At 41.6% G+C, this 27,656-nt stretch overlaps 1 protein-coding gene across 1 annotated transcript in view; it reads right to left on the bottom strand.

Annotated features, from left to right (window-relative positions):
* Positions 1 to 27,656, bottom strand: part of Slc8a1 (solute carrier family 8 member A1) — a 310,778-nt gene that overhangs the window by 132,198 nt on the left and 150,924 nt on the right. The window lies entirely within an intron of this gene.

Here is a 27,656-nt window from a genome sequence, read left to right as displayed (position 1 = left end):
AACTATAGTCCAAAAAGAAATGTTTTTATTCAGTAATCGGTCTTGAAGGTGTTTTTTGAAAGAACAGCCCAAAATATGGTGTGAACGTGACTCTCTTTTCATGACTGGAAAGAAAAAGGGGCGGCACAGCAGGAACAACTCACCATGTGAGGCGGATAACCTTCAGACAACGGGAAAAACCAAACCTGCTAGTCAGAGATATAAAAAAATATCAACGGCTACCTTGTGTTGCCAAGGAGACTGTGTAAACAGACTTAAACAAAGAGAAGTGGCTGGCTGGCAGCGGGGCTAATGTGGAAAAGCTCTTCATTGTGTGACATGCTTCTTTTCAAAGGAGGAGGAAGAGGTGGCAGGCACACAGGGAGAAAAGAAAGCAAGAATGGGGGTCTTTTTTTTTTTTTTTCTTTTTCTCAAAGCAAGCTGTGAGAGAAGCCTGACAGACAATGTGTACCTCTTCATAAACCTAAAAACCTAAAAACAAAACGTGTGAGCCTGGTGCTTTGTCTCGGGAGTCTGTTGATATGAAAGTCCCTGCACTTAGACTGGCTATGTGAGGGAGTCTTGGCAGGGGATCTTCCATTAGACATTATGCCTGATTGCAAAAAAAAAAGGGGGGGGGGTTGGGGATTTAGCTCAGTGGTAGAGCACTTGCCTAGCAAGCACAAGGCCCTGGGTTCGATCCTCAGCTCTGGCAAAAAAAAAAAAAAAAAAAAAAAAAAAGAAATGCCTGGTTGCTCGAGCCTTCCTGGACAGAACAGTGCCTAGGAGATGGGGAGAAGGGCAAAGAGCTAAGTCCTGGTCTCCAGGAAGTCATCCTAAGCAAAGGCAATCCCGTATAACTTTCTCTCTTCATCCCCTGAGGTGATTTCTAACACAACTTCATGTCCAACAACAATTATTTCTCCTTCATTATTAAATCCACTCAAGACATATGGTACATTTTCGGAAAATACAGTGAAGTTACAAGTATTCCTGTGCCCTCAGTACGTTCACACAGTATGATACACAAAATTGCTTTTTATTTTATCTTTTTAAGTTTGGTGAGAAAGAGTTTGTGGATTTATACCACCATGTATCCACATGATTACAAATGTGCAAAACTGTTGGGCCAATAAAAAAATAGTTCATGTGGATTAGTAGTGCATAGAGTATGATTTTTTTTCCTTCTTTAAATCTTTATCTCCAGACTTTCTATAATGTGGCTGTGTGGATTTACTAATGTGCTGAGAATCTATTGTTTATTAATGTGAGTCTGAATTTAGGCTTTGGCTTGAAGCTTATTACCCTGCCGAGTTTGGGATGATTAAGTTTGACAAAGCCCAGATATTAATAGGGTCTTTATACATTTATACATTTGCTATTTGTTCCAAGTAGTTGTTTGTTTGTTTTTTCCTCAGACAGCAAAATGCCTTTTTGAACGTTTCTTTTCAGACCTTTCATCATCGAAGAACTTGCATTAAAAGGAGATCAAGTAATGTTTCCCACCTCTCTGTGCCTCACTGGCTTCTTCCCATCATACAGACAGCGAATGTGAGAACTGGTAGTTACACAGTCAAAGAGACAAGTTCTTTTAATAGCCAAGTCGTCAGTAGATGAGAGATAGAAACAAGATTGGGTCTTAAGTCATTTTCCTACATTGTAAGGTCAAAAGACAGGGTCACACTTTATAAGGAGGCAGCCAAAAAACGCAGCGCTCAAAGCTGGCATGTTGAGTGAATAACATACCCTTTTTCGATGAACCCACTCCCAATCTGAGTGTTAAACAGCCTTTTTTTTTCCCCTTTGTGGGCTGTTAGAATCCTGCATCAGACAGCCCTTTCAAGTAAGGTCATCATACAGCACAAAGCTAAGTGTGACTAAGTTACTATCTTGGACTCTGGAACGCACCATCTTCTTACAGAAATGGCTTCAAACTTACAAGCCTTTTATTGCAAATTTCCTTCCAGAGAGTCCTCATCTTGGGCTTACATGTTATACAATGCAGGGTAATGGAATCCTAACACTGCCTTGTCAGCCTGAATAGTCTATAAATAGTCAGAACCTTCAAACTCTCTAGACCCAAACTCTGCATTTTTGTTCAGCAAGATTGACAAGCTCATCTTCCTTTGAGAGTCCAACATGTGTAGTTGTAATTCCATGTATGTTAACGTGGAAGCAATTACAGTGTAGAGTGAATCTTTAGGCAGATGTGTGAGGCCCCATCTAATTAGAGACAATACAGGATGGAGCCCCAGCACCCATCTTTCTATGCCTTTTATCTTTCCTCTTTCCAGCGTTTCTGTTTCCTTGTGAATTTCCCACTTGCCCTTCCTTTTCTCTCTCCTCCTCCTTTCCCCTAAAACGACAGACCTTTTCTTAGATTCCTCTTTTCTATGGCTGAGCTCAAAACAAGAATTCTTTCTGACTGGTTGTTGGTCAACATCTGCAAATGTGAGAGAATTTCAGCATGATAAACAAGAAGAAATTTGAAATAAGCCTCTCCCCCCACCTCCACGGTGGAAACGATGATATCCCCACCATCTGCCTGCTCACAGGCTGGAAGTGGGCAGAGAACCAGCTGGAGGCGCAGCCCAGGGCAGGCATCCAGAGCTTCAGCATCCTAGAAGCTCTGATGTCCCTCCAGTCCTGCACATTCGTAGGGGAACTGCTTTCCTTTTCTGTTTGGGAAAACCTTCGCCCTAACGCGAGGGAGGGGGCAATGTGGAGAAGGGGATGGTGTTCTAAACTCCATGTCAGGGCACTTCGGGTTTACACTCAGTGCTCTTTTACAGTTGTGGAGTTTGGTTTCTGCAACTCTACCACTGGAGTTTGGTTCCCTCATTTGTCAAGTTGAGTGAGGGTCTCCATCCTGAGGACTCCAGGACTCTCAGACAAAATATAGGCAGAATTAAAAGAGGAATGGAAAAAAGCGAGTATAGGGCTCTTGCCTTTGCTTTGTGTGGTAAGAATAGGCTCCCTTTGCATCTTTACAACATTTCCGTGAGGCACAAATTCAGCGAGCCAAGTAAACAAATGCTATGGATTTTCTAGCCACGTGTTTAGGAAAACTGAGCCAGAGCAGCGACTTCTGCTCAAAGGATGGAGCAAGAGTCCAATTCACACCCTTCCTGGCACCATCTTTGTGACCACGTGTGTATCAAACCGAAAACAATGACCCTACTTTGTGAAGTAGAAGAACATCACTGATTGACTGGTCCTGTGACCAGCAGAAGCTACAGTAACCACCAGTGGTTATACGGTATTATCTGCACAGAAAGCTGTCTCTCATCCTCGTAAGTCATTTGAACATGGTGAATTATGTAACATACCACTTAATCTTGACTCTTAAATGAACATCCAATGACACGGGTCCCTCTAGACCCAAACTGAATGCCACACGACACAGTCTAAAGACACTACAGATTTGGGGAAGAAGGCAGGATTGGTATGGCATATGTAAACTATTCTTCAAAATGGCTGCCCAACTTCTGAGGGAGTCCTTCTAATAGGTTTTAGAACTGAGACTCATTGACCAAGACATACTTTGGTGAATTTAACAATGTATGACCGCCATGGCATCTGTGTGTACATTCTCATATGACAGAAGCTCAAGGGAAAATGGAAATCACCTTCATTTTTCTAGTTGTTCTATGACGCAGCTGTCTAGGACCCTGTGGGCTATATTTACTTTTCTCTTTTTCTGTCTTAAATTAGTTAAGTTGTTCCCTTGGACTGTGTAGGGGTGTGTGTGTGTGTGTGTGTGTGTGTGTGTGTGTGTGTGTGTGTGCATGCATTTGGTGTTTGTTTTTCATGTCACTTAATGCTTCCTGATAGTTGGTCAGGCAGTCTGGTATGGGCATAGAAGTCTGCAGAAGAGCCTAGAATCCTACCCTCAGACTCCGAGTTGGGCTTTCTCCAGAATGATTTGAGGCCAAAGGCATATCCTGTATCCACAGGGGTGGGGATGCTGGGACTATTCATCCAATCTGCCACTTGAGGAAGCTTTTGGCTGTCTCTGGCAGTCTCTCCTTCAATGCAGCCTATGGAGATGGAATGGGTGGAGGAGAATCCTACTGACAAATTTCTATCAGCAGGTGAGTTCACCAGCTAGTCCAGCCTGGGCGTTTCCTCATTGTCACCTTTTCCAAAATTTAGGACTAAGACCATTGAGAAGAATAAGAATAAGAATGAAATGCTTACTTATATTATCCATCCATACACACACGCATACACACATAAATCACAATACATACATGCATACACAAACATATATGTGATACAGTATATATATCCCCATCGTTCTTTCTCTGGTCTCTTCTTCTTTTTTTTCCTCTCTCTGCAGGCAATACAGTTTGTGGTAAAAATATCATCAGTAAATTCCCAGAGGCAAAAACCAATTACCAAGACAGCCACCATTTCCAAAATCATATCACTTTATGGCAACATCCCCTTGAATAATCTGATCTTGCTAGAGTTAAGGGGGGAACAATTAATTCTCTTGCTTTACAAAGCAAGGTGATTATATGAATAAAACCCTTCCAATCCATACCCGTCCAGTCAGGAGAGTACTTTGTCTCTGCACTGCTCCCGATGTGTCAAGGAACCGATGAAACTGAATTGTTCCCCGCCCCCTTCTTTTTCCTTTTGAGATGACCTGTTCAAAGTTCTCCACAGGATTTTTATCGCTTTGTTTTGTCGTCTGATGGGATGGCAGATCTACAGCCCCACGGGAACACAGGACTCCAAAGTTAATTCAGCATTTTCCACAGTAAAGATGGATGATGGTCAACTCTAATCCAGCAGCAGGGCAGAGCAGAACAGGATGGGAAGGGCCACGCCTACTCTGACATCGCTCTCCAGCAACTGACTAGTGTGGGGGGTACTGACAATAATTAGGCAAACAGAATGCCAAACAATTGTGGGGAAAGCTGTCAAACATTTTATGTTATTATCCTGTGCACAGGCCTGTGATTTAACATCGTAGGAAAAGCACAGTAAAGGGAAAAATCTCAAAAGTGACATTTTGTTCAAATTACAGGCCTCGGCATCTCTGACTGCCTGCACACTGGCGTTTCCAATGTCAGATGTAACATTCAGCAATTTGTTCCCTCATTAAGCGGCATGTCTGGGATGGGTCCTGGCCACTGTTGCCAGCTACTGCTGTGCTGAGAACAAGAACACATTGCTTCTTGAAGCACAAGGAGCCATGTTCTTTTTTCAGATTACTGGGGTCATATTGGTTGAAATTATGATCTTTTGCACACAATCTTACTTACTATCATTTCTTCCCTCTGTACTCAAGACACTATTTGAGGTTCTGGATGCATATTTTAAGGACTGATATTTTCAGCATAGAGTCAAATCCCCAATGTTATTCCACAATGGTTGTAATTGAATTAGCAAGAACAAGAAATGGGAATGATAATTTTCTCACTGTTTCTTTAGTGTCTGGCACATCATAAACTTGGAGGAGTACTGCAAAGAAACATGTTTCAGGAGCAGAGGGGAGAAAAGCCTATGGGAAGTTTCTAAGTTAGGATTGGGTTGCTAGGCATTGACGCTAAAAATCAGTCAATAATCAACCTTGTTAAAGAAAGAAAATTGGGCCTGAAGTTCATAGTGGGAACTCTTTCAATACCAAGATGAAGCACCTTTCCACTGCAAATACCTGATTGCTTGAAGATTTAAGATTGGGGTCTTCTCCATTTCCATTAACCTGTCCAACATAAGGATTCCCATAAGAGAGAGACTATCTTCTCTTCCAAGGGCCTTACTGGATGGATAGTCCTTTCTTTCCATCCCATTATCAGGACTATTTCCTGCCCATTTCCTTGCCTTCTCATACGTACACTCACAGCAGAACCAGTCTATAGAAGGAGTCTCTGAGGTCTGTGTTTAGACAGTGTCACTAATGTAGCAAACCTTTATGTTTTCTTTATTTCTCATAAGTGGCTTTTGAACATTAGGAATGGCCAATAGCCCTAGTATACAGAGAAATCAAGCCTCAATTTCCCCCTTCAACATATATCCACCTCTGTAATTCTTTTCTTAAGGTACTGAATAAGTGCTTCTGTGTTTTCTCTTGGGTGCCCAAGGATCTCTCACCAGGTTTAGTCATACTGGGTGGCATATGGGATGCTTCCTAGCTATCTTCCCTACAATATTGTCTATGGTCAATGTCTCATTCCCCAAACTGTCGACAGTGAATTTAATTAATTAAATTAACAACTTAGATTTGAACACTCACTGCACCTCAACCCAACCAATGCTGTTGGTGTTTGTACATTAGCAGTGGCTTGTTTCCCTAATCCAGGACTCTGATCAGAGAGTCCACTTGCTTTCTCTTCCTCTCTTTATTTCCAGCTTTTTAGTATTTTTCTATACAGAGAAATGTGAAACTAATGCCGTCAAGCTACTTTAGGACAAACAGAATAGGGACCTGGTAAGGAATGATCAGAGAATAATTTATTTACTATTAACCGTTATTTGCTGTAGATAAACAACTTGAAGGGTCTACAGCTTATGGAGGGCAGGCCTGTATTGTCTACTTAAATCATTATTAGTGATTTTGTTTTTTGAGACAGGGTTTATCTGTGTAGCTTTGCACCTTTCCTGGATCTTGCTCTGTAGCCCAGGCTGACTCCGAACTCACAAAGATCCGCCTGCCTCTGCCTCCCAAGTGATGGGATTAGAGGCAAGCACTACCATTGCCTGGCCTGTGATTTTTAAAACCAGTTTTCAGCAACTTTGTTTTTTTGTTTTTTGGGGTTTTTTTTTTGTCCCATGAGCTCCCAATCTACTTTATTACTGATCATTGTCAGATAATATCACACACACACACACACACACACACACACACACACACACACACACACACGGGGGCGGGGGGAGAAAGAGAGAGAGACAGAGAGACAGAGAGAGACACAGAGAGAGAGAGACAGAGAGAGAGACAGAGAGAGAGAGACAGAGAGAGACAGAGAGAGACAGAGAGAGAGATCTCCTACTACATTTAAACACCATCTCTGAAACAATGTCTCTCAGTTTGGAATGTGAAACACACCATTCTCTCTATTCTCTCTGGTGCTTAGTGAAGCCTGAGGTGGGGCAAAACTAAGAACTCATTTTTTGATCAGGAATATTCTATCTTGTCTACAGCCATAAGTCAAGAGAGGTGGCAATATCCAAAGTAGCTAAGGTTTGGATGTAGTTTGGTAAAGATTCAAGGAGGGAAAAAGCAATCATTTTTGGGGGTGTCTTTTCAGATACTAGTTATTGGTTATTTTCCCAACTGGCTGAGAAGGTTTCTTCTTCATACAAAGCAGGAACAGCATGCTAACAGAATATATCAAAAAGTGCTCAGCTGGGACTTAGCTAAGGCTCTACCAGGACTGCCCTGCTCAGCATGTGTTGGGAGTTTTAGGTGATTTCAATCCCCCTTTCTCACCTCACTGACTTGGTCCTCTCCTCTCAGAAATTTAGGCAATGATAGACAGAAGATTTAGTATAGTCTGAACACCAGGAAGCTCTACCTGAGACATCTAGTAGAGGAAGAGCCCTATGATCCTTTAGATGTCAAACTACTCTGCCTTAATCCTTGTGCAGGTGTCAATGAGTGATTTAAAGAGGAACATGTGTGAGAGGGCTTTGGGTAACAATGCCATCTAGTCTTTGCAGTGCAGATTTAAACCAGAAACCAAGTCTTCTTGGTTAAGACAAAAAGAGAACAATAGAAAGGATCCAGAGGGAGGTTTAGGGAAGGGCATGTGAAGGCAATGGCTTTAACACATATTTATGGTTGACACCTTCACAAATTTCCTTTGTGATGTTTCTGTTTGATGATTGCTCCATAGACAAACCTTCAGTTCCATGAAGATGGGAGAAGTTATTATTCTGTTAGCTACTCTAGTCCCACCACTTACCTGAGTTCTTTGTGTAATGAAGACCAAGCAATTTGTCTCCTTTAAATTAGTATTTCACTCTTCAGTTGAGGAAGCTTTATGGGTTATTTTATCTAGGTATTGTAAAGAGTGAAGTCAGTGGTAGTTCAAAGGTCAACTGATCAATATGGTCTTTGATCTGTTGAGAATGCTGGAGATATTTAACTTTGAAATCAAAGACATTTCTAGGAGGGTTTTTTAAAAAATCTATTTGTTAGTAAACCATTTTAACGAAAAGTATAGAAACATTAACTTTAGTTTAAAATCAGATACAATGGCATCCATTGTTCATTCCCTTTAAGTCTTGACTATCAGAGGAACTGCTCTTGATTTATGGTGAAGAAAAGGTATGGCTCAGGGAACTTTCACTTTCATGTATGATTGTAGACACACGGTTTAGAAAATAACAATCTACAGAGCAGCATCAAAAGCATAACATTGGGAGTCAATGGAAACCAGCAGGATGACTGACATTATTGCTCTATTATTGGCAAGCTACTTCCTAAGAACGTGATTTTTACTGTTCTAGTCTCCATGTTATTTGTAAAATAACTAAGGTGTAGGGTTATTGCGAGCATAAAATAAAATAAACCAGTGCATCAACTACACCTCAAATGACATGTAATAGTAGATCTGACTGAGCTGCAAGAAGAAGCCACTGTTACTTCAGCATGGAACACACTTTCCATGGCCATTAATCACCTTAGAAGTGAGCAGTGTCATTTTGCAGGCAGGAAAATGGATGTTTAGCAGGGTAGATGATGACTTTCAGTGTGTGTGGATACAGAGGAGAATTATATGCCACATTCCCCTGGGAGCTGGAAATAGCCATGTGACCTGTTTTGCTAATGAAACATAAGTGAAGAAGGCATAGAGTATTTCTAGATGGAAGCTTTTACAGCCATTTTCCTTTCCTGGGCCACTACACACTGATGTTTCAGGCAGATGATAGTTCAGTGACTTGTGTCCTGGAGAAGGGACAAAATATCCACAGTCTCTTGCGCATGATGGCTGTGCAGTGTGAGAAAGAAAACAACCTATGATTACTTTAAGCTGCTGGAGATATTATAGTTGCTTTTACTGAAGCACAGCCCACCTTTTCCTTATTTGCCCAAATGAAAAAAACTATTAAGGTCCAGTATTCAAACTCAGGTCTTATGATATTGAAGACAGAGCCCGAACATCCTCACTGGTTATTAGAAATTAAATCCAAATGAGTGCATCCTTTTCTTCAGGAGAAAATTGACTTCCCTTTAGCCCTGATTCTTGGTTTGAAAGACACAGAAATATTCACTGAGCAAAGGCCGAGGGAAAGGTAATAAAAAGTTGGAGAGAGGTGGTAGATAATAGAACTGATTGAAAAGGCCTGTTGGTTTTTAAAGAAACTCTTTATTTCCTACAGGTTTGTGACCTGAAGACTACGTGGGATAGAGGCTTTAAAGCTACAAAAATCACTTTTGAAATTGTTTATGTGATGTTCTTTGGGACCAGAGGCGGTAATTTATTTCCCACATGGCACTCATGTTGCTCAGGTAGTGAGAAAAGATTAAGTTTTATTTACAGCAGGACTCTCCTCGTGCATGACCAGAAACAGGACAGGTAACCATGATATTTCTATGCCAGTGATTCTTTGCTGAGGGAAATCTTAGCTCCACCACTGACCTACTAGATTCCAAGGACACACTAGGAAATAACCATTGTGAAAACATTCTGGGGCAAAAATGCTCCTAATCTATTCAGTTTGATCCACTTTGCATCAAAGGGCCAAATTAATTTCCCAAGAGTCTCCATTCTATTTAATAAATAATGACCACTACCTTTACCAACAAGAAGATAAAGCATTTAGAATGCCCCTGGCTTTATTTGTTTCCTCCAGAAGCCCAAGTGAGTTTTAACCTTTTCTAAATGTTGGTAGTTATGGTTTACTTCAAAACATTGAAGTACTTATTCACTTAAAATATTTTTAGTAATATAATTGCTAGGGGGATGTCTTTTTAGGCCACCATATACTGGGATTCCTTTCTCTCCAAACTGTAGAACTGTCTTCTGAAGCTTCCTACCCTTGTACTTGCCAGCCTGAACCCCATATGTCCAAATGCATATGAGGGCCAACTTGACATAGGTCAAAATGCTCAGTTTTCAGCAACTACATCAACCTGAAGACTGTACCCCTAGACCTCTAGCCCATGAGTAAGGAGAGGCTACTCCTTGTGTCCTTTGTTCACACAGGTTGGAGTAAAGACCTTGAGCATAAAGGAGAAACAGGGGGAATCTATTCTGAGACCACTGAAATCAGGTCTGCTCACCGCTGGACACTGCAGGTTCATAAGGCTATGCGGACTGCTGGATAATGGAACCTGATGTTTTTTTGTCTTCTACCCTTTTCTAGGGCAAACTTTCCCAAGGGAAAAGTTAGTAGAGCAATACTGGCCACTTACCAGCTCTGCACTATATATACTACTCACAGACTCGTGTGCATACTGTACAACATCTTCGTCTGTGGATCATCGCACACTTTCTCCTTTCGGGGCTAATGATACTGCCGAAACTTCAGGCTGATGCTTATGGATCCCTGTTTCCTGTGTCACTGAGCAGAGCTGAACCTCTCAAGTGAGCTGTGAATGAAACTGCTACTCTGCCTCTGCCCTCACTGACTCGAGTTGTTTAATAGGCTTGGGCTATCATTAAAAGGCTCAACTGGGATGATACATGATAAAATGCCCTGTCTGTATGTTTGTTTAGAGCCATGGAAAAAGAGCTTCCCATCCTGCTTGTATGAGGATTTTTATCACTTATTAGAAACTTACCCAGCCCAGGCGCTTTGATTTGCTGGGGAAAATGGTTGGCAAAGGTTCAAATAGAGTAGGGAAAAAAAACAAAACAAAAAATAAATAAATAAAACAAAAAAACCAAAACCAAAACCAAAACCAAAACCAAAACCAGAGGATTTTGTAGTGAAATACTTTCACTAACTGCAAGAAAAAGAAAGTGAATAAAAAAAGGGCTTTGTTCACACATTAGCAAGATCACAGATTCTCCCGTTAAAGGAACAAAGATAATATTTGAACATCTCATAGATCATTCTTTTGGCCCCGGTAACAGCTGTCTTAACCTCTGTCCTATCTAAGTGGCAGATGTCAAGGGATCTGGACAGGGAAAATATACGGACTCACAGACTAGAAATTTAACAGCATTCTCCTCGTAAGCAGGCTCATGATACTGACTAAAGGACAATGTTTCACTAATTTCCTATCATGCCATTATTTGTCCTCCACCTTGAGCACTGGAGTTGCCTTCAACAATAGCAGACCTGAGATAGGGCATTGTTTAGACTAAGTACGTAACTGCTTATTTGCCTCCACTCAGCTGTTGTAAGAGATGATATATATACATACATACATACACATATACACATACACATATAGACTGTCTGTCCCTATAGTTATTAGAGGGGTGCCTGGGATGCAGGTTGTATTCAGCAACCACTTATCAAATGAATGAATAAATGACAGCAAACATGGAATTTATCATTTCATAGGACTTATTGTGAGAGGACACAGTGGCTATGCTAGCTTGACTTCCCAGTTAATATATTTTAAGTTCTCATATCACAACAAGGTAGCTTTTGTCTTCTCTGTGTCTTAGATGGAGAAAAATCCTTCAGTGAGCTCAGCACACAGCCACTGCTTTTTGCAGTGATTTCCTGCTCTCTGAGAGCAAAGGGCACATCCCCCACATTTTGCGGTATGTCTACCACATCACTGGGGCAGCATGAAGGACTTCTGATAGTGACGGTTTGTGCTGTTCTTTTGGTTGAAAACACGTCTCTTGTCCAACAGACTGAGAAAGACAATCGAACTATCGCATTATTACAGGCATTTTACATCTGTTATCACATTAACCCTGGCATTATCACCTTTCTAGGCTAGAAAAGGTGAAGCTGTTTTCCTCAAAATGGAAAGCTGGGGTTCACACTGCGCTCCATGCCGTGTGTGTGTTTCTCGGGCATCCCCCTTCCTTCTGTCATAGGCCTTTTAGGGTAATCCGTGGATGACCTCCACTCGACATATTTCAAATGGACGCTAAAGTTGAACGTTTCTGGGTCCTGCCCCAGACCCACTAAAATGGAATTCCTAGAATCTCCATTTTTAACAATCCAGTAAGTGGTTCTGATGCAAACCAAGTTCAAGAAATGCTGGACCGTGTCCAGCCACCTCTAAATGCACAGACTCAGGGCAAGACATTTTTCATGCACTTGCATAAATAACAGTTGGAGCCAGATGGTCTATAAATGGAAGAAATGTCCCTTTAGCAAGCACTGGCGTTGCAGTTTCAGCTTAGAATATGGGGAATGCCGTGGTGCTCTCCATTAATGCTAATAGGAATCATGTGGCTAATTCTCCAAACTCTATGCTGTAAAGTGTTCCCTTCAGAGCCAGGAGAAGCTATATTTAATCAAACCATCTGGATTCCTCTGCACATGTATAAGGGCAGAAAATAGGTCACAGCCCGTAAGCTACTTTCTGGGAACTATTCCATCATATCAGCAAAGTCCAAAGACCTGAAAGGGTTCCTGCCCACTTACCTTTCTCAGTAAGTGACAGCCTAAGACTTAAGAGAGGTCAGGGAACCCTCAGTTTAAGTAAGAATAGCTTTATTAGCAAGAAAGTACATAAATAAAATCATCTCCAAAAGATTAAGTATGGAATAAGGTAGTTGCAACCTACTAACCTTCCCAAATAATGAATTTCTACTCTACATTATCTTCATTTACAGCTTGGAGAACAACACAAAACTCACAGTTCAGACTTAGAAACTTTGAATATAAATTCATGATGTCCAAGAGGTGTATAGTCCCCGAGTTCCTATGGAAACCCCCAGGATGGCAAGTCTATATATGGGGCTGAGAAAAATCACATATCCACGTAAAGGGGGAGCATTTATGAGGCTGTGAGAAATTACCTTTGTTATTGGCTAAGAGTCCTGTTTAGGCCATCAATCTCAGGCTTTCTTTATTATAAAAGAGACATTACACAGCAGTTTGAAGAATTTTAAGGCTAGAGAAGGATTTATGAGGCTTAGTCAGGGTAAGGCCCCAGTGAGATCTTCTGGGAGAAAGCTACTGACTATAACTGAGTATGGAGGCTCAGGCCAGGACTGGGCCATTTGCTCAGCGACATTTCCATATCGGTGCAGTCCAACAGAGTGCCACTCATGGGTCACTCTGATGGTTTTAGTTTTTATAGCACTAAGACTGTAAAAAAAAAAAAAAAAAGATGGAAACTTCAGTTTCCAGGGCATGTGACATAGAGGATGCGTGGCATAGTTTTCATCCTTTGCCTTTTGATATGTGTGGCAGACCAGTAAAACTCAAAAATTAATCAAAATCATCTAAATACCTAGTAGGAGTGGAAAACTACAGAAACTGCTTATAATAGTCAGTAGTGGTTGAGCTGGCACTGTACTGCCCCTGAGGCATAAGAAGGTACAGAAATGCCAAATCGCTACTACTCTATTGATGAAGAAAATTCGAGAACTCATTTTTTTTTAATGCTCTGATATTTTGAATTTGCCCATGATAGGCTGAACTTTTCTAATCTTCATGACCCACAGTGGTGCCACGAGGTCCACATAGGAGACAGAGGTCCCTCCTCTCCCCAGAGCCACTGTGCTGTGGACACACTGCCTCTTGGTTGTTCCTCCAGTCTGCTAAGCGAGCTTGATCCTTGGGTCTTGTTCCTCCCTCTGTGTGCTTCTATCCCAACGCTTTTGTGATTGCTCCCAATCTTTTTTGTAAACAATTTATTTTATATTTCTTTTATATTTCTCTCTCTCTCTCTCTCTCTCTCTCTCTCTCTCTCTCTCTCTCTCTCAGGCTGGTGCTGAGAATATCAGATCTTTTGGGAGCTGGAGTCATGGGCAGTAGTGAGTCACTGGACACAGATCCTGGGAAAGAACATGGGTCTTCTGGAAGAACAATCAACACCTTTGACTGCTGAGTCATCTCTCCAGACCCTCTTTCTTCTTTTTTTATAGGAACTCATTTACTAAGAGAGAAGAGCCTCTTGCAAAGCAACAAACCTCAAAACCACACAGCAACAACCACCACAAAACAAACACACAAATGAAGAGCGGTCCTTAGGCAAAAGTAGTATTTCAGTAACAAAAGAGTCAAGAGAAGAAGGTATGGCGCCACAACGCAGAGATTGTGCTGTGAGGCCTGGGCATGTCACGCACGGCAGCTCTGCAGACCCTCGCACACATATCTGGAAGGTTATGGGCTCGTCATTGGTGAGTCAGAGCAGACACCCATTCCCAGGTCCCAGGAAGTTTTCACTTCCGGTTCATAATGGCGCTATAATACTGCATCTTTCACTTAGTGAGCATAAGCTAATTAAATGATTCTAAACTAGCCAGGGCTAATTTCAAGTCTGACCTCATTCTCTTCTTCCCCACATCTGGAACCCTGACTCAGCTCTTTATATACCAAAATATGCACCATGCATAGTTAGTTTGGGTGATATGTGGAAGAACGCATGTATTCCAAATGTTCTTAATTGATCAGAAGACTAAGGACATGCTTTCTATGTATGGATAAAACAAAACTACACAGAACACACAATCCTTGTCCTGTGTGTTAGTTTGGAGGAAAAAAACTTGATGCCAGGAACTCTATTTAAAGTATTAGCCATATGAAAGTTGTGAAAGCTCGTTACATGTAGTCTAGAATTAGATGCTATTTATCAGCTATAATGAGGTCTTTTAATATTGAAATTCATACCTCTCTGTACTTTGAAACTGAGACTCAGTAATCAGTAATTACCCAAATAAGGTGATTCAATAACACCATGGCAATACTAGATGGGTTTGCACTTTTCGACTTTCTTGGCTCAGTGTCCCAGAACGCAGTTAAGTTCAAAGTTATTTTCCAAGTCATTCATTTGCATAACAAAGAAGAGAAAGAGGAAACACAGATAATATGCCATTTCCATCTTTCCTTCCCTGAGTTAGTTCACTGGTCTTTTGTCTAGACCAGGCAGACCGTGAGGAGGATACTCTGTTTCTGGGGTTTGGGGGTCATTGGGGTGCTCTGTGCCTCTCACTGTTGTTGTATGTTAGTGCTTGTGCAAAAAGATGAATGATGCCGGGCAGCGGTGGCGCACGCCTTTAATCCCAACATTCAGGAGGCAGAGGCAGGCTGATCTCTGTGAGTTCGAGGCCAGCCTGTTCTACAGAACAAGATCCAGGACAGTCACTAAAACTACACAGAGAAACCCTGTCTAAAAAAAAACCCAAACCAAACCAAACAAAAGCTCCCATAATAACAGTCTCTCAGCCTGTTTATAAAGATGACAGTGCACCATGCTTAGGCCACTAAGGCACACTTGATCATTTCTTTTTTCTTTTCGGAGCTGAGGATTGAACCCAGGGCCTTGTGCTTGCTAGGCAAGCACTCTACCACTGAGCTAAATCCCCAACCCTTGATCATTTCTTTGATTTAATAAAGTAGAGAGAAGATGATAGCAAGATGTATATAAATAGAAGAGAAGATACTGGGGGCTGCTACCTTCACAGCTGCTTGCCGCCTTGATGAAGGGATTTCAACCAATGAAGTGTGAGCATGGGATCTTATATTTGTGGCTTTATTTATATGGATTAGTCTAAACTTGCTCCTGTATAAATAAAAACACAGTTCTTTGGATTAACTTAGCAAGCAATTGCAAGACTAGATTGTCCAAGGCCAGTAAGACTTTCCATATACAACAAGGTAAAATGGCATGGAATATGGCTGTCTGAAAAATAAGGATCTTGGAAAAGTTATCTGTGTGTGTTGAAGGAAGTGAAGATTTGTACGTGTACTTAAGTAACCTTCCTGATTAACTATTGGGCCTATATGTTAATTAATAGAGTATTGCAAAAGATTAAGTAAGGCATGAACGGGTTCCCATTTGTGCTCTAAGTAACCAAATTAGGGATTATTGTTATTTTCATTTAAAAAGTTGGTATAAAAATAAATAAACAAAATGTTTCCTATCAAAAAAGAGCCAACAAATACAAAAACTGAATGATTCTATATAAAACTGGATTAATACAAATGGAAAGCAGCTCACCAGAAGGTCTTCCTGTAATGAACAAAGGTCAAAGGCTTCTGGCTTTTTTCTTGCATAGCCTTAAATAGAAACCGCAGCCAGATATGAAATTATACCAGCACAGAGTGTTTCCCAGAAGTCACACACAGACTATGAAACCGTCATTTCACTTCTACCACTACCGAGAAAGCATCAAAGTGGAAGCACTTATTAATGTCGCTCAGACCTTAATCAAGTACATATTAGCTTTTGCAAATGAACCACCCTGTGTCTGTAGAGAAAAACAACAACTTAAGGCTAATCCCCAAAACAACAGACTGTGTCATGCTCGAAGTAGACTCTCCGGTCTTCTTCAGCAGCAGGTTGTTTGAAAGGAACTCTGGATTGAAAGCCAGACTGTCTGGTTTGTGGCATTTTCCATGTGGTTGGGCTTCGTGTACCTCGAATAACCCATTGTCTTCTGCAGCTTGAACCCCCCTGGCTCCAAAGTGAAGAAGACGACCCTTATCTAATCTACATAGAAGGGCTGCTGTGAGGATCGCACATGGGATAACTGTGTGAAAGGTGCTTTGTTGGAAGAGAGATAATCAATGAAGGCAGTTGCCTTTTCATGAGTCAAAGTTTGGTGACGTCAGCCTGCATGAATGAAGGTCGGGCCATGAGGGTTGGGGAACGAGTGATAGATTTCTCCTGGAGGTTCAAGAACTGCAGACACCACCCCCCCCCACCCCAGTAAATTCCTCATATGCAGCAGAATGTGGTTAGACTCCCTGAAAGACTTGTTAACACCAAGGATGTTTCTATTCCAACTTTTCAAACGATCTACAAAGCTAGGTGTAAAAAGTCAAAGACGTGAAATTGTCTGGTCTAAGAGCATTTTGCCAGGAGATGACTTTTGAATGCCAAGCTTGGCAAAAATAATCTGAGAAGTTTGACAGCTCAAATGCACTCCGTGTTCTCTCACCTGCTCTGAAGGCAGCCAGGCAAGAAGACAAGACCGAGAACCATGAGAGTCAGCCGATTTTTTCGCGGAAGGCTCTTGTGACCACATGTTCCCTAAAGACATGTTTCCAAGGGAAGTTGGTTGAGCTGTCTCAGGATGTGGTAACTGAGGAAAACAGCAGAGATGATGTTCCCAGTCACATCTTAAAGGCTTAGTGAGAACAATGGGTGAAATCAAGAACCCTAACCAGGTTTGGGAGCATTTCTAATACTTTAGAAAAGAATCTGTTCCCTGTGTTAACAGAAGACAGATGTCTACGCTCTCCCTTCTTTGTGGCAACCAAGGCTTTTAAGAGCAAACTCAGCCATTGAAGAAGTCGAGTGGTTTCTACACACATCAAGGCCATCAAAGTGAGTGGCACACATCCAGGGACAGTGGAGGACAAGGGCAAGCACTCTGCTTTGTCTTAGTGTGATGACTTGTTTAATCTTTGGAGACGTCCTTTAAATAGGCCATTCTTTTCAGTGACGTTTTTATTCCAGGCTGTGGGAATATTTTATTTTTCTGCTCTCTAAGATCTATAGTTGGCATTATCTGTGGTTCAGATGATTTATGTCCCAGGAGTCATTGATGATGCTTTACTTTTTATGGGAGAAAACATGACCTTTTGTGGTGCTCCTGCTTAGAAAGTCTGTCATGATCAAGTGGCCTCAGTTAGAAAGCTTAAATAGGAGACAATGAGAACTCTGCACCACAGACTAAAGTCAGGCAGCTAAAAAGCAATGTCATGTGTAGATATAATAAACAGGTGCAAGGACAGAAGAAGATGCAGGTAACATAAAAATGCAGGGTTTGTGCTCATAAACAAGACAACAGAGTAGGTCTGCCACATGCTAGTTCTGTCACTGTGGTAGGCTACTTACACCCTCTGTTCCCTAGTCTTCTCATACTACGTTTATTTATTGTGTGAATGTGTGCTGTATGTCCGTGTGTGTGTGTGTGTGTGTGTGTGTGTGTGTGTGTGTGCGCGCGCGCGCGCGCGCGGGTATGAGTATGAATATACCATGGTACAGACATGTAGGTGAACAAAAAGTTCATAGGAGTCATTTCTCTCCTCTGACTATGTGGGTCCCGGGGATCAAACTCAGGTAGTCAGGCTTGGTGACCAGTGCCTTTACCTGCTGAGCCTTCTTGCTGACCCAACTTTCTCACGTTTAAAGGAGTGTCAGCAAAGCTCAGATGAACTCACAGAGACTAAAGGAGCATGCACAGATCTGCACCAGGTCCTTTGCATTTATAGTACGGCTTCCAGGTTAGTGTTTTCATGGAACTCCTGAGTGTGTGAACCAGTGGGTCTCTGATTCTTGGGCCTTCTCTTGGGCTCTTCTCCTTCTATTGGTCTGTCTTGTGCAACTTTGATGTGGTAGTTCTTGCTTTATCTTACTGTAATTTATTTTGTTTTATATTTCATTATGATCTCTTAGAAGCCTGTGCTTTTCTAATGAGAGATAGAAAGAAGAGAATGGGTTCAGATAGGAGGGAGGTGAAGAGGAACTGGGAGGAGTAGAGGGAGGGGAAGCCATAATCAGGATAGATTATGTGAGAAAAGAATCTATTTTCAATCAAAAGAAAAAAAATAAAATAGAGGTGTTAATAGTAGATACCATATCAGATTGTCATAGAATTTGGATAAAGTAAGGTAAAGCATTTAACACAGCAGATGACATATGATAACACTACAAAAAAAAAAAAATGGATGTAGCAAAATCCAGAAGACTTATCACATGACTACAAAAACAAAAACTAAGTGCCATGATGGAGACAGTGACCACATATAAGGACAAGCATGCTCAATTTTAATTCATGTATTTAACTCAAGCACCAACTTCATGAGGTAAAGATGTTAGCATTCCAGTTTTGCAGGAAAGGAAACCAGAAAGGCCAGGTGACACACATCTTGGTTTCCATGACAGAGCTTGGATCAGTCCAGACAACTCACAGGGTTGGGGACGGGGGTCACAGTTTATTGTGAAAATAAACATGTTTATTGAGTCACCGGCTCTAGCCTCGGCAATGTGTGTCGGTGGCTCCTGCTTGCAATAGCTTTATCATTTCCCTTGTGTTGTTGGGAAGGAGAGCATGAGCTAGGCATGACAGGGAGGAGAGAGTCTGCATAGTGTTCACTCCCACACTTGAAAACAAAGAACTGATGCAAATGTGGGAAAAGCGATTTGCGCAAGTGTCAGAGAGCTGGAGGCAAAGGCAATGCCTTCCAGTCTCTGCCTTCTCTCCTGGGGGGCAGCACACACTGGTGAGGCATCTGGACACGTGGCACCATGCCCAATCCTTTCTTTTCCTTCTTCATGTCTTATTCCTATTTTACAGTGCCAGATCCCTCCTCACACTTGACATATAAACGCTTTAAAAAAAAAGTATAAAAATTTAATTAATATTCAACTTTCACTGCTTTAGAAAATTTTAATGACTTACTTCAAATGTTTTCTCCTCAGAGCACAGTTGCTTAAATACCAGTTGCTTCGGGTCTTGACGCTTACTCCAGATTCACGGAATCTGAAAATTTGATCTCAGACTTTTAAAGATGTGACAGCTTGATTATTTTACAAGGCCGAAGCCCTGGTTCAAGTCTGTAATTTTCAGAATCAAAACTGTTTCCCCGTTGATGCCAACGGTTTGAAATGTGTGGTCCACAGCTGCTTATGGGTGGTTTACAGCTGTTGCTTTTTTGTGCCCAAAGTCACAGAGAGTCCGAGAGCTGATCCTCGAGGGACTGTTATTAATACCATTCTCATTTAGACAGCTTATCCTTCAGCTAGATCTTTGATGGATATGGTGGTCCTGTGGCATTCCAGGTGGCCACAGGGCACTTTAGTAACGACTTACTACTTACAGTTCAAGCTTTATAAAACAAGTAACGTATTCAAATGCTGATAAAATAGAAAAGGGCCCTCACATAGAAAAAGTAGATGCCAGAAACTGAGAAAAATTTACACAAGCCAGGATATAAGAAAGGAAATTCTTTAGTATACAAAGTGGTTCATTTAGTATCAATGGACAATATGAACTCTGAAATTCCGTGGGGGCAGTTCCCATATGTTGTTATTGGAGACTCAGAGAGAACCCTTTAGCGAGAAGCAGCCAACTTTTATTGTGCATGAACATCATTTTGGAAGTGCTTTATTTGATTCTGTGATTGATGGGGCTTGACATAGCTCTTAGCAGGTGTGCACTGGAAAGGCCTTGCTATCCTCTTAGGGAAAGAAATCATTACCTCAGCCTCGGGAAGTGAGTTGGCATGCACAGTCAGGTGGGTTACTGCGACAAAAGACATTCTGTTGGTATTTTATTTTTTTCACTAATGTATCTCCGAGGTGGAGCGAAAGTGGAGACTACCCTAAGTGTTTACAGCTTTTTGAGCTTCCATTTTGAGCACTTTTATCCCTCCCTCACCCCAGACAAGGTTTCGCTGTGTAGTTTTGGTGCCTGTCCTGGAACTCACTCTGTAGACCAGGCTGGCCTCGAACTCACAGAGATCCATCTGCCTCTGCCTCCCGAGTGCTGGGATTAAAGGCGTGCGCCACTGCCGCCCGGCCATTTTGAGCATTTTTAAACGTAGTTTTCAGTTGTATCATTTAATTCTCCCACACTGTCATGTCCTTCCTCTGTTGTCTTACCCACAAAACAGTTAAACCAATGGCATCGTAGAACTCTTGTGAGGGCAAAAATGTATTTGTAAATGGTAGGATTGTGATTCTTAAGATTAGAATTCATGTAAAATGGTAACTACATTTAGGACACCATGTGACAATATGATAATGCCTGAGGCCTATTGTTTTAAGGAAGGAATTTCTGAATTATAAGCTGTGGAGAAGAATGCTTGTAACGTTGAATAGTGACATTAGAACAGTGAAAAAATGTAAATGTTTTACCTTTTCGATAGTGGTCATAATTTATAGATTACCTGTGACTACAAAAGCAGACAGAGGCATTGATTTAAGTGACTAACATATCAGATATGGACACTGATGATGTCAATGACTGAAATATACGAATGTCTGCCATTCTGAGAGAATCTGACCAATGATAATAAAACTTGAGGAAATAGACATTAGAAAATGGAAGGTTATTTCCCTTCCTTAAATGTCCTGAGATATAATTTCACCATTCATAGTCACAGGATAAAACATCTGTGACATGGGAGAAAAAAAATCACAAAAATCCATTTCTGTAAAATCTCATAGGAAAATTTTCATGTAAGTACATATTGTACTTGTAGATAAATGTTCTATCTTGATGTAAAGAAGAAGCTGGTGGTCAAAATATACAAATATCACACTTGCCTTTAATTATGAAATGCTGCGAAGCACACTACCTGGGACACCACAGTTCTTAATGAACTCAATTGGTTATTTCTTTCATTGGAATGCACAAGGTTATATAGACACTGGGATGCTGAACCAAGTGATCTACCCCTGCATTCAGGAGTCTATGTGATTCTCTGTGACAGAGATAAATATAGGTGTAAACTGATGACAGCTTCCAGACCAACAATTTAGGCAAGGTTCCTGTGATAACTTGAATGATATCTATGAGGACTTTGAAAGAATAGCCAAGCAAAGGTGCTCTGGATGGGAGGAACGATTAATATAAAAGCAGAGATGCATTAAAAAAAAAATCATTGCTTGCTGGACAGTGGTGGCACACGCCTTTAATCCCAGCACTTCGGCAGGCAGAGGCAGGCGGATCTCTGTGAGTTCAAGGTCAGCCTGGGCTACAGAGTGAGTTCCAGGACAGATAGGGCTGTTACATAAAGAAACCCTGTCAGGAAACAAAAACAAAAACAAAAACAAAAAAAACAAAACAAAACAAAACTATATATATAATTCTCTCAGGCATAATCAATCAATTGCCACATAGCGATTTCTCTGAGCATCTTTACTGATCTGAATTCTCATCTCCCTTACAGACCAGCTCCTAGAATCCAGCTGGCTCCTCCTTGTACTTCAGCATTCATCATTCCACTCATTAACAAGTCGAGCCCTCTGGGCTTTACCAGCACAGTCCTATCCCCAGGGATGGGAAGAGAAAAGCCTTAGTCTTTTCAAACAATACCTTCTGCAAGACATTTTCTGTGGTCCTGTGGAAAAAAGGGAGACTGAGAAATGTGTTTTGGGTGGCAGGGCTGGAATGAGAAAATGGAATCGTTTTGCCTTTTACGCAACATCTGGAAAGGGCAGTGAGAAGTAAAAAAAAAAAAAAAAAAAAAAAAAAAAAAAAAAAAAAAAAGGCATCAGTGTTGATCAGCATGCTCGGTGTCTAACTAAAGAGGGCCACACAAACAGGAGAATGTCTCATAAGCCAACTCTATGCAGGCAGGCCCCTTGCCAAGAATAACTACAAAGTGGCGAGTCACAGCAGCCAAGCCCTGTGAACCCTGTCTGGCAACTTTGGAGTCCCAGCCAGCATTTGTTAAAAAGTCACGCTGTGAACTAGGTCCCTAGATGTAAAGCCAGGGGAAGACAATGGCTGCCAAAGAAAGGAGAATCAGTTCTCTCCAGGGACATGTTCTTTAGATTTTCTATCCTAAGTGGTCACCCCCAAACACATGTGCATATGGGCATCACTGAATAGATTCCATAGGTTTTGTGTGACACACACACACACACACACACACACACACACACACACGCGCGCACACACACATACACACACACGCACGCGCGCGCGCACACACACACACACACACACACACGCACGCACGCACGCACGCACGCACACACGCACGCACATGCACACGCACCCCCCCCCCCCACACACTGAATTCAAGAGAATGTTGTGTTGGGGGGCAAATGCAAGAGAAATAGGAGGGGGGAAGGACGGGTTGGGAATTACATAACTACCATGTATACTCATGTTTGAAATTCTCAAAACCTCAAGAATTTAAATGAAAAAAAAAAAAAAAAAAAAAAACACTTTAAGGAGGGGACTACCTTCCCAATAGAGAAAGCTCACTTTGGAATAAGTTCAGAAACTCAGCTCCCTTCAGACAACTTCCAAAAGGAAGCTTTGACAAATTCTGGAAAACAAAGACCCATTACTTAAAACTGATTTCTTTTTAAAGAAGTGAAGCGGAGATCGATCGGGGTTATCACAACACCCATTATTCAGGGAATGTCTGTCAGCTTGAAGCAGCGGATGATGCTGTCACAGGTAAATGCTCCTTGATCCTAAGGATGTGACTGCCTATCCTGGTGCTCCGAGGAGCTTTGTCTTCATTTGAATTTGAGGTGGAATAAAGAACTTCTGGATTTGTCCTAATCCACTATTCACAATTGGCAACTCAGAGCAGTCTGTTTATCCATCCACGTAAGTGTTATAACAGGATTAGCTCCTGGTTCCTGTCCTTTCAATTAAGTGCCACCAGAAGACTCTTTTGTGGCAGAAATGGCTCCATCAGTGTTGGCTGTCTCTCTATTATAGAAGCAAAACAATGAAAGGCAATAAAATGTCACTTTTTCTGACCTGCCAACCTTTCTAGTACATTCATATTCCTTATCCAATTCAGCGGCATGCTGGGAAATATACCTAACTCTGAGAGCCAAATGTTCTGGAAATCCTTAAAACTGGGGTAGTAGCAGGGAGTGATGTCTTATCCGGGATAAGCTCCAGTAATCAGGTTTTTCAGCCTCGATTCAACCCTTAATAAAAAGAACGAGTGTGTTGGATCAAATCTCTTTTCATGCTCAAGGGACTTACAGCCCTGCCTCTATCTCCCTTGCTACTCAAGATGTTGAGCCTCTTACTGGGAGCCTGCATAATACTTAGAGACGCAAGGATGCTGGGTTTCAAAGTTTGCACAAGTACATTTGTTCATGGACCCAGGTTTATACAGACCATTACTGTTATTATTACCCATGATTTGGCATAGAAATTGCACCTAAAAGACTTCACTCTCTGGAGACCTTTGTCTCACTGATGACTACGCTTCATCGGGCTGATGCTTCTTTCTTTTGCACACTGTTCTCGGCTCAAGTTTGCCTCGTGGCAAAAGAAGAAAAAAAAAAAAAACTCCTGGGGGAAAATGTAGGATCCAATAGCCAGGAACATAAGAAAGGATCGCATGTGGGCTGTCCTGCCTGGCAACAGAGGTAGTCATTAAAAGCATTCAAACACTGACTGCAAGAGGACCTTGATCTCTGACTCAGTATGAGCCCCAAAGAGGCAGACATCCTGTCTAACCACCCTCTTGTATCCGTGGTCCCCAGTAAGTCTCAGAGAACCTGGGCTGACCCTTACCCTATCCTTATCTAAAGTGACAGCCGGTGATTTAGCACAAATTCTACCATGGCAGTGGAGGTGCTTCCTGTAAGAATATGCTTTCACTAATTTCCAGTTTGTGCCCCTTTAAAACAGTATAACGAAACCACGGATTTGCCTTTTGTTGGCAGTTGTGCCAGAATCCAAGACAGTTTCGGGCTTGATTAGGTTGCAGTGTGATAATAAATCAGCTAGTCCCCCCAACTGAAACAAAATAGAACACAAAAACTAACATTTTCCTTTTAGTCCTAACAGGAGGGAAAGGATATAGAAGAGAAGAAATAGGAAAGTTTGTGTTTGGATGATAATTCTGTAACTTCTCATCCAACTGTAGTGTTATGCTAAAAGCCTGAATTGTTTCTCTCTCTCTCTCTCTCTCTCTCTCTCTCTCTCTCTCTCTCATCTATTTATTTATGTGGAAACTGTTGTTGCCAAATGGTAAACACATTTGGACCTGTGCCAGGCAATGACTTCTGCAAGAGTAATAGGAGAAGTTTTAGAGCCAAACAGTTCAGTGGAGACAATGGAGGAGGTATTTATTGAGAGCCTCCCCATCAAAGACACCTCTACCAAAGCCCTCAGCTGCCGGGAACACTGAGGAAGATTTGCAGGTTCCCAACATGTCTGTTTGTGACCACACTTTCTAAGACAGCAAAAGGAAGAGAACAAAGGCAGAACACAGGACAAGTGGGTGTCGCTCTTGTGACTGACTGGCTTTCCAAAGGGCCAAATGATGGATGGGCTCCTGTGCTCTCTTCCTGGACATCATTCAGCTGTTTTGTCATAAGCCAAAAGCGTCCCCTCTAGGAGAACCCAAACAAAGATGGATCATATCTTTAAAGGCATTCCTCTGTACCACTGGTTCTCAACTTCCTAATGCTGCAACCCTTTGATACAGTTCCTCATGTTGTGTGACCCCCCAAACCATAAAGTTATTCTCGTTGCTCCTTCGCCACTGTAACTTTGCTACCTTATGAACCATCATCATGTAAATACCTGATGCACGACCCACAGGTTGAGAACTCCTGCTCTAGATGGACCCTGAAGATGCAGTAGACTCCCAAGGAGAAAAGCTTTGGGAACAGAGCCCATGACCAGGCAAGAGTAATTGGAACGAGGAGTGGTTTGGCATGTGGATCCGCCACCACTTTTTTTTTTCCTATTTGGAAAAGCAAAACTAGATAACTACTCAGTAGGGATTTAGGCTGAGTTCACGGAAACGAGGCTTGAAATTATGAGTATGGTTTTAGTGGCAGTCGTAGGTGTATTGTATAGAATAATTCTACAAAGAGAGCTTATTATTTTTAAGTGGTCAGTTGGTGAAGTGCACTTCTGATCGATGTAAGATTTTTACAGTTTCCATTTATTCAAACTCTGCACATTACATAATGCATGCATATAGATACACACACATTGTACACATATTCTCGTGGCATTTGCCGTTTATTATCTCTTGGTCTTGTCTGAAATGGTCTGCTGTCGTTTGCTGCCTCCACCTCCTTTCCCATGGAGTTAGGCTTGCACATGTCTGTCTTGCAAACAACTGCTCACAAAGGGGAAGTGCTGAATTAGGCCGCTGAGGTATGGCGGGTATTAACTCTACCTCTTCGGGAGTAAAAGGGGCAGGTCTTTGTACCCTAGAAATGAGCAAGCTTCCTGTTCTTATGATTATCGGGGTGTCATGGCTAGTTTCATGACACAAGCTAGAGTCTTCTGAAAGGGGGCAACCTAAGTTGAGAGACTGATGCCATAAGTTCCCTCTGTAAAGGCATTTTTTAAATCAGTGGATGATGTGGGAGGGTCCAGCCTGCCTCTGGGCTGGTGGTCCTGGGTTCTATAAGCAAGCAGGCTGAGCAAAGCCATGAAAGCAAGCCTGTAAGCAGTACCTCTCCATGGCTTCTGCATCAGCTCCCATCTCCAGGTTCCTGGCCTGTTTGAGTTCCTGTCCTGACTTCTTCAGTGATGAACAGCAATATGGAAGTATAAGCTGAAAGAAACCCTTTCCTCCCCAAGTTTCTTTGGGCATGGTGTTTCATCACAGCAGTGGAAACCCTGACTAAGACCCCATATGAGTCTGGGATTTCTTCTCTCTCTACTCTCATGCATTCTAATGTTCTGGGTTTATAACTCAAGGATAACAACATTAGCGAGATGGTTATAAGGCGTCATACAGGCCACAGAATACAACTTCTCAGAAATTCAAGTTTGAGAAATTGTCAGGCAGACTCCACAAACAGAGATGGCAATCATGTCTTCTTGGAGAGACATTTAACAGGGCCCTGGGAACAAGCCTGTGAGTTGAGCATTACAGTTCCATTTTATAGATGAGGAAATGAAAACCCAACTAGTTTCTGGTTCTTGAGACTTGATTTGATCTGACACTTGGGTTGAACTTCAAAGTCTGAATGTTTCTAAGGCACACACACACACACACACACACACACACACACACACACACACACACACACACACACACACACACGTATATACACATGCAGTACTGCTAAAAACTTTCATACAGTTTTTGCTAAGCTAGAGTTTCTAGTATGTAACATATATTATATATGTATCTTTCATACACATGTATACACACACATATAACTTATCAAAAGTATAAAAGTGTTTAGTAGCATAAAGGAGACCAGTATCATAGATCAAGAGGCTAGGTTGGGAAACGAGCTTCTAGATGGAATTTTGTTTGTTTGTTTGATTTTAAAACATATGCCCTGTTTCTTGACATTCTCTCTCTCTCAATATAAAATATAACAACAATTGATTGAAGCATTAACTTTTATTTATATTAGTTTTCACATGCTGATGTGACTGACTCACTTAGTCCCAGGTAACAACACCAGTAGAATGGCTTCTGGAGCCAGACCAGGAAAGATAGCAGTGTTTACCCAAGGGATAATTCGGGTTTTCATCTGATCCTTTTGTGCCAAGTTAAAGAATTACTCTCTTGGCTAAACAAAATAAAGAATTTTCTCCTACAAGGTAAAGACACTTGCGGTGCTTATGGTTTTGTCCATTTCTTTTCACTGGGCTTGGATAATGTGGGTTTTCACAACAAAATTACTTGTTCACTTGTTCAGGGAAATAGAAATGAAAATCTATTACACTGGTCCCTGGAAGTCAAAACAAAGAAAAGAACAGAACTGGGGTTGGAGCTCCTTGGAAGAGTAGTTTCCCATCATGCACAAACCCCTGTCTTGGCTCTCAATCTCCTGAAGTGATGATGTTTATGGTAATACTAATAGTAATAATAATATTGATTAATTAATAAAAAAGAGAAAAAGGAAGACTGCTTTGTATGGAAAGACAATATGATAAATGGACTAGAGTTTATTTTTAATTTCAGTGTTTACTGACAGA

This window comes from Onychomys torridus, chromosome 21 (genome assembly GCF_903995425.1).
Source record: "Onychomys torridus chromosome 21, mOncTor1.1, whole genome shotgun sequence".
In the NCBI taxonomy this organism is placed as follows: domain Eukaryota; kingdom Metazoa; phylum Chordata; class Mammalia; order Rodentia; family Cricetidae; genus Onychomys; species Onychomys torridus.
This window is presented reverse-complemented; position numbering and strand designations above follow the sequence as displayed.